The sequence below is a fragment of the Notothenia coriiceps genome, unplaced genomic scaffold (assembly GCF_000735185.1).
Source record: "Notothenia coriiceps isolate Sejong01 unplaced genomic scaffold, NC01 NC01_scaffold00009193, whole genome shotgun sequence".
Lineage (NCBI taxonomy): Eukaryota > Metazoa > Chordata > Actinopteri > Perciformes > Nototheniidae > Notothenia > Notothenia coriiceps.
This window is the reverse complement of record NW_011341894.1, coordinates 466755-472833: the sequence shown is the minus strand read 5'-3', so window position 1 is coordinate 472833 and position 6079 is coordinate 466755.

The window sequence follows — 6079 nt, the reverse complement described above, 5'->3', positions numbered from 1 at the left end:
AGTTGCACGATACCTGTGCAAACGCAAAGCAAGGGGAGGCAGTGAATGCTCTGCAGCGTGCAGGCAGACACACACACACACAATTGCTTGAAAAGATCGCACACACTATTGCATAGCACAATAACTTTGAAGTATGCCTTACCTGTTCAGGAGAGGAGACACGACAGCAGGCAGAGGATAGAGGAGGTCGGGAGGAGCACCGAGTGTGAGATGAGAGGACTGCTACGTCCCGGCACTGAACTCCAAAGTGCGTCTGGCTTTTGTTCCTCGCCAATAAAGGACAGCGAGATCCAGCCCCCTCATATCAAACTATATCCAACAGTTTCCTCCCCATCTCATCTGATCTGGAACATCCATGTAGAGAATTTGGAGGCAAAATGCTGCTCAATAAAACATGTTTTCACTTAAATGGGAACCTATACAAATGTCTCTCCAATACCATTAGAATGAATGGTCGACAGGTGTTCAAAGCACTTTTTTTTTTTTGCCATGGATTAAGGGATCATTTGTCATCTCATATGAGAATTTTTCCTCATTATATTTAGGTACCTAATTGTATTGGGTCATTTATTTAATTAACATATTTATCTTGATACACATTTGCATTTTGTTGAATCGTTTTAAAGAGTGTTCACAACTGTGTCTTTGTTCTCAATGATTAAAAAAGACAAAAAATGACAGATGATATTTCTGAGTTTTTAGGTCTCATAATTTTTTGGGCATTTCAACGTGTGTAGGCTTTTGAATCATCCACTTTTCTGCAAAATGACCCTGATTAGAATGATTAGTTTACGCTCATTATAATTAATAAAGTCAATTATTGAATTTATTAATTCAAACCAATCTTCTCAAATTGTGCCGTAACTACTAAGCTAACTCCACTTGTCCTTATTAAAACTTGCAGTAACTGATTTGTATGGCCACTAGGGGGCAGCAGAAACACATTGTCAACTCAATATCAACATATTATCCTCTTTACATTTAAAAAAAAGCAAACTTGGTAGGTCATTTTGCTTAATCACATTCACCAGTAATACAACACATATTATCATTGATGTGTGTATGAATATACCAATATTCACACTCTTTTAGTTCGGTTTTTGGTTTCTACCTAATTCTACCCGAGATAGCCAATACATTTGTTTTTGGTGGCCCTATGCTAATTTCCAGGTTTATGTTTTTATGTATTGTCTCTACTGTGACATGTCTCCATGCTTTAATGTTCAAAAAGGTATTTATCTTTTGCAACTTCCTGTGCTGCAGAACCTCTTTTCACCCTCTGTCTGAAACCAGAGCCCAGTCTGCTCTGATTGGTTAGCTGGCCAGCTCTGTTCTGATTGGTCATCCGTGTACACATTTCCCCTAAGCCTATCAAGTACAATGTGTTGGAGCACCAGCTAATGGAAGCGCAAGTGTAACATAGTGATGTTAGGAGGGAAAGCAATGCGTCTCTTTTTGTAGAACGTCATTAACAAAATATCATCTCCAATGGTTTGACGTCACTCTGGCCGCGTGGACACCTGCAACCCTGAGAAAAGTGAACATTCAGTGTTGATCCATTTATTGGAAAGCTGGGGTAATAGGAATAATTATAACTTGTAAAAGTCTGAATAAAAAAAATAAAAAAATTAAACTGATACAAAAAGAAGGATTTTAATTAATGGGTTATAAAACGCTCAAACATTTATTTCGAAGTAACTACATAACAAATGGTCCATCTCTTTCTTCTGTTATTCGAATAGGCAAAACATTTGACTTTGCCTGAAAGTCCTTCCACATTTGACCCAAATCTAAATGAAGGTGCTTCATGGCGTCACCCCTTCCCGACACCCTGCACTCTGCTGAAAAGTGATTATTTGTTTGAACTTCTCCTTTATTTAACTCAAGGTAATGACTTTGAGCTTAATTTATTTTTCTAATTGAGTTCTGGGCCATAAAAATGTAGATGAAAAACAAGACACAAAGATTAAAGATAAATCCATTAAAAGTACTCAAGATAAATACAATCGCATTGAACTACAAGGGAAGAAAGATCCTTGAAACCCTGTGTTAATATTAAAGTCACGAATGATAAACAGATGATGCGATTAAGCTCCTTCTGAGAGAGATAGAGATAAGAAAAAGGAATTGGATGACATTATTATTTCACTCGTATCTGCTGGTCGTGAACAAGCACTTATCGGTTTGCTTAGTAAAAGTATAAATTAGTCTTCTAAATTAAAATGTAGCAGTCCTCTCACCTCACGATGCATACGTCCAACTCTATAACTGTACGTCCAGCATGATAATACTAATAATACACTGAGATGTGACACATTTTTGCGGGAGTTTTCTCCTTGTCCAGACAAAAGAGAGCAGGAACTGGGTTTCCGACCTCATTTTGAGGACCTTGTCCAGCAAAGCAGTGTAAAGAAAGAGAAGTCATTATCTCTACAGATGAGAACTCCAAGGGCCATTCATAAAAGGACAAGTCCCAGAGGAAGGTATGCCTGCGGTAGGCACACCATTATCAATAGTCGACTCCCTTGTGACTCTCCAGGCCCCCAAAATAGAAAGGAAGTGTCCAGGGTAGATTTCAGTTTCATGATCTGTGGAGAATGTGCTTAGGATCCAGGAATACAAGCTACACCAAGGGCAAATATGCAGTTATCAGAAGTGTCTACATAATTAAAGTATTCATTTCATGTAATTACAGCCTAATCCGGTGGGACACCAAGTGTTACATTATGAACCTCCTGATATCGAACAACCTGGGTAAGTGTTGCAGAGCAGAGGAAGATGTTCAATCAGCTGGGGTTTTTCATTGCCTGACACTTGTTTCCATAGAAGCTAGTTATGTTTTCTTTCCTAGGATGCAGCGTAAAAAAAATATTAAACCAAATCACAGTTTAAATTATTAATAGAAGGATATTGTTCAGGGGACAATGAAGGCAACCCAGGTCCTGTTTAAACACCACCTGGGCTAGTTACTACTTTATTGGATAAGGTCTGGAAACATGCCAACCTGCAGCGTTTCCACATACAGCAATTTGTATGATGTCGTTATTTGGTTACTTTTTGTCCGTGTCCTCAGAAGCCCAAGCAGAAACTGTTTAGGCAAAACTTTTATGGTGAAGTTTACAAAAAAACTGTAAAATAAGTTTGGATGTGGTTTAATTTAATCAAGGAAATTACGAAGCCCAATCAGAAACTGTTTAAGCTTTTTGGTGAAGTTTAGAAAAATAGCGGCTTTGGTTCAAATTACTTGTGTAATTTAATCAAGGAAATAACGTGATAAAAAGCGTGACTTCTGGTTTCCCATGAAACAAGAACAGTTGTGTCCAGAGTTAAAGTCCTGTGTTCATTATATGGGTTACTTGTTGTGCTTATACGAACTGTGCATCAAAACAGCCTGTAACTTGCAATGTTAGACATTATTGTTAGCATTATAGAAAAAAAAATTCTGATTGAAATTTTTTGTAATTTCTTTGCTACAACTTTTCTTCAGGGTCGACTTAAAGTGGACCTATCATGCTATATTTGAAAAATATATTGTAGGGCCATAAAACATGTCTGTGAAGTTTTTTTTTCAAAATACCAAACAGATTGAACATTGTAGCCATGCCTCATACTGCTCAAACCCCTCTTTTGAAGCCCTGTTAGAGAAATGCAGATTTTGGGTCCTTAGCTCGAAAAAAAAGAAATAAGAGGAGGCGGAGCTAATGCCTGATCAGAATTCTACCGGAGATAAAGTTAAATTCGGTTGTGATAAAACGCCATCCTGTTTAAACCACGTCAAGGATTATTNTCGGCAGGTCCAATGTGACTGCTTAAAGTTGTTTGTGTTTGTGTTCGTGGCGCGTCAATTCGTTCTTCCCAAATATGATTCTTTACGCCATACTCCCTGTTTGTGTATGAAACCGGGGGGGTTTAGGGGTCGGAGATATCCGCAATGCGTCTTGAAAGTCCCTGAAGTGTATGTTGAGGTGTAGCATCTCGATGGAGACGGGAATGGTAGGCGCATGCTGTGTCCTGTAGAGAACGGAATAGTTGCACATGAAATGTGAGAGAAGATGTTTGTGTACAGGCGGGGATGGAGAGGGGTGGTGGGTGTGTGTGTTGACCATGTCAAGGCATCTTAAGGATGTTTAAAAGGACTTCTCTGGTGTGTTCCCTTTATGCACCCACAACCCACCTCAACTGGTTTGGGAGGGGGCCTATTGTGACACAAACTTGCGAAGTTTCTTTTGCTGTCTGTTTCCTATCTCATATTTTCACAGTGTGTCATAGTTCAGACAAGGTATTTCTTAACTACTCCACATCTACCATGCTGGATATTATGGCTTCTTTTTGTTTCTAGACCCTCCTGAGGTGCGCCGCCAGAAAACCTCCACCTGTTAGTAAACGTCAAAATGTTAATAACAGTAAAACTAGACCCTCTAGAACAGTGTTGAGAGACAACGGACCTACATGCAACATACATAGTCTTGCCATATATTTATGATGCATGAGGACAGTGTGGAGGAAGACGCTATAATGCACACTAGTTATAAACTAAATTTCCGTGATGTTGAAAAGATGGATCTCGTGTGGCATAACTGCGCTTTTCCTGGTCCCACGCGCGTCTGCCTGCTGCAGGGCTAGATCACTTCGCGTATCTCGATAGAGAAGGGTGAGCAGTAAATAAATACCATCGATTAATCTTTCGATGGACACCACCTGACCTTCTCACCTGAGCACAGCCGACACACCGAGATGAGTAATCTAGCTGTCTCGCTTACATGTCCAAAGTAGGAGAGCCGAGACAGCTTCGTTAAACTGTACCGTTAAGTCAAAAAGCGTTCGTTTTTAAGCCGTTCCATTTTTTTAGTTTTGCCTTGTCAGAACGACCGCGCCATCTCGCTGCTTTTAAAATGGTGCGTGCAACACCCCGCATATCTCATTTTGTCAGCCCTGTGTTATGCTCTCTTCTTCTCACCCTTCTCGAGTGCTCCAGGATTGAGAGGCGGGCACTGCAATGAGCCACCCAACAGAGGCTTGGGGCAAATGTTAAGGTAGGTGACACCCACCACACCCTCGTTCCCGTTTCCACGCGAGCCATTCGCTCCATAGTTCAGAGGGCCGACACGGCAAGGCGCAGAATAAATTACCCTTTATCGCACGTCTGTTATCGGGGATAAGACTGCTAGGAAACAAGAGCAGCTGATCTGAGGATATGATTTCCCTGCCCCGCTCAGGTGAAGTAAGCTCTCTGTGTTTAAATAGGTAGTTTTTGTCTGCCAAGATGTGGGTCCAGGCCCGTATCACACATCCGCAGGAAGTGCTGTGCCAATGTACACCTTTGAGACGCCGGGTTGCGTTTTTAATTCTCGCTCCTCCTCATCTGTTCTCTCTGATGGTGAACTGTGTGTTGTGTGCCGAGTGAGCATACAAATTAGATGTAGTAGAGTATGACCGGGGGCGGACGAAAAGGAAATGCAAATTGGTTAAAGAGGTTTGTGTTGTGGTCACATGATATCAAGTACTATTAGTTATTTTTTATCATCCTGTCTTATTGACATTACCGCGTTTTGTGGTGAGTCCCCCTTCATCAGGAAAGGCTCTCCAACCAAAAGCAACACAATCAACGATAGCAAAAGTAATGTATAAAAATGGACTAGAAAACGGTGGGAAGAATGAGAAAAATACAGACATGAAGAGATATGATATAGAAAAGGCTCTTAATTAGATACACTGTCACGATGAATGAGGTTTACAATTGACTTTCAATGTGCATATTATGTTCTCCAACAATTACAAACGGATCGTATTAGAGAAACATCTTTAAGAAGGTGGGGTAGGGAGTTTTGGAGAACCAGCTCTAGTGTGTCTAGATAATTTTTGAATAGAATACACAAACCGGAGACAATTTCTTGTCTCACTTCTACTACCAGAGTGTCCAACTACTAGCGCAACGAAGCGCTACAATGGATCCATTATCGCGCACCCGAGATAAGTTTTGTGACCACAGATGGGAAGGTCTGACCAAGGGCAAGTTTTTTTGGTCCCATCCCGTTACTGTTTAGCCGGTTGGTCTCCGATTGATTTGGTCGTGCTTTTT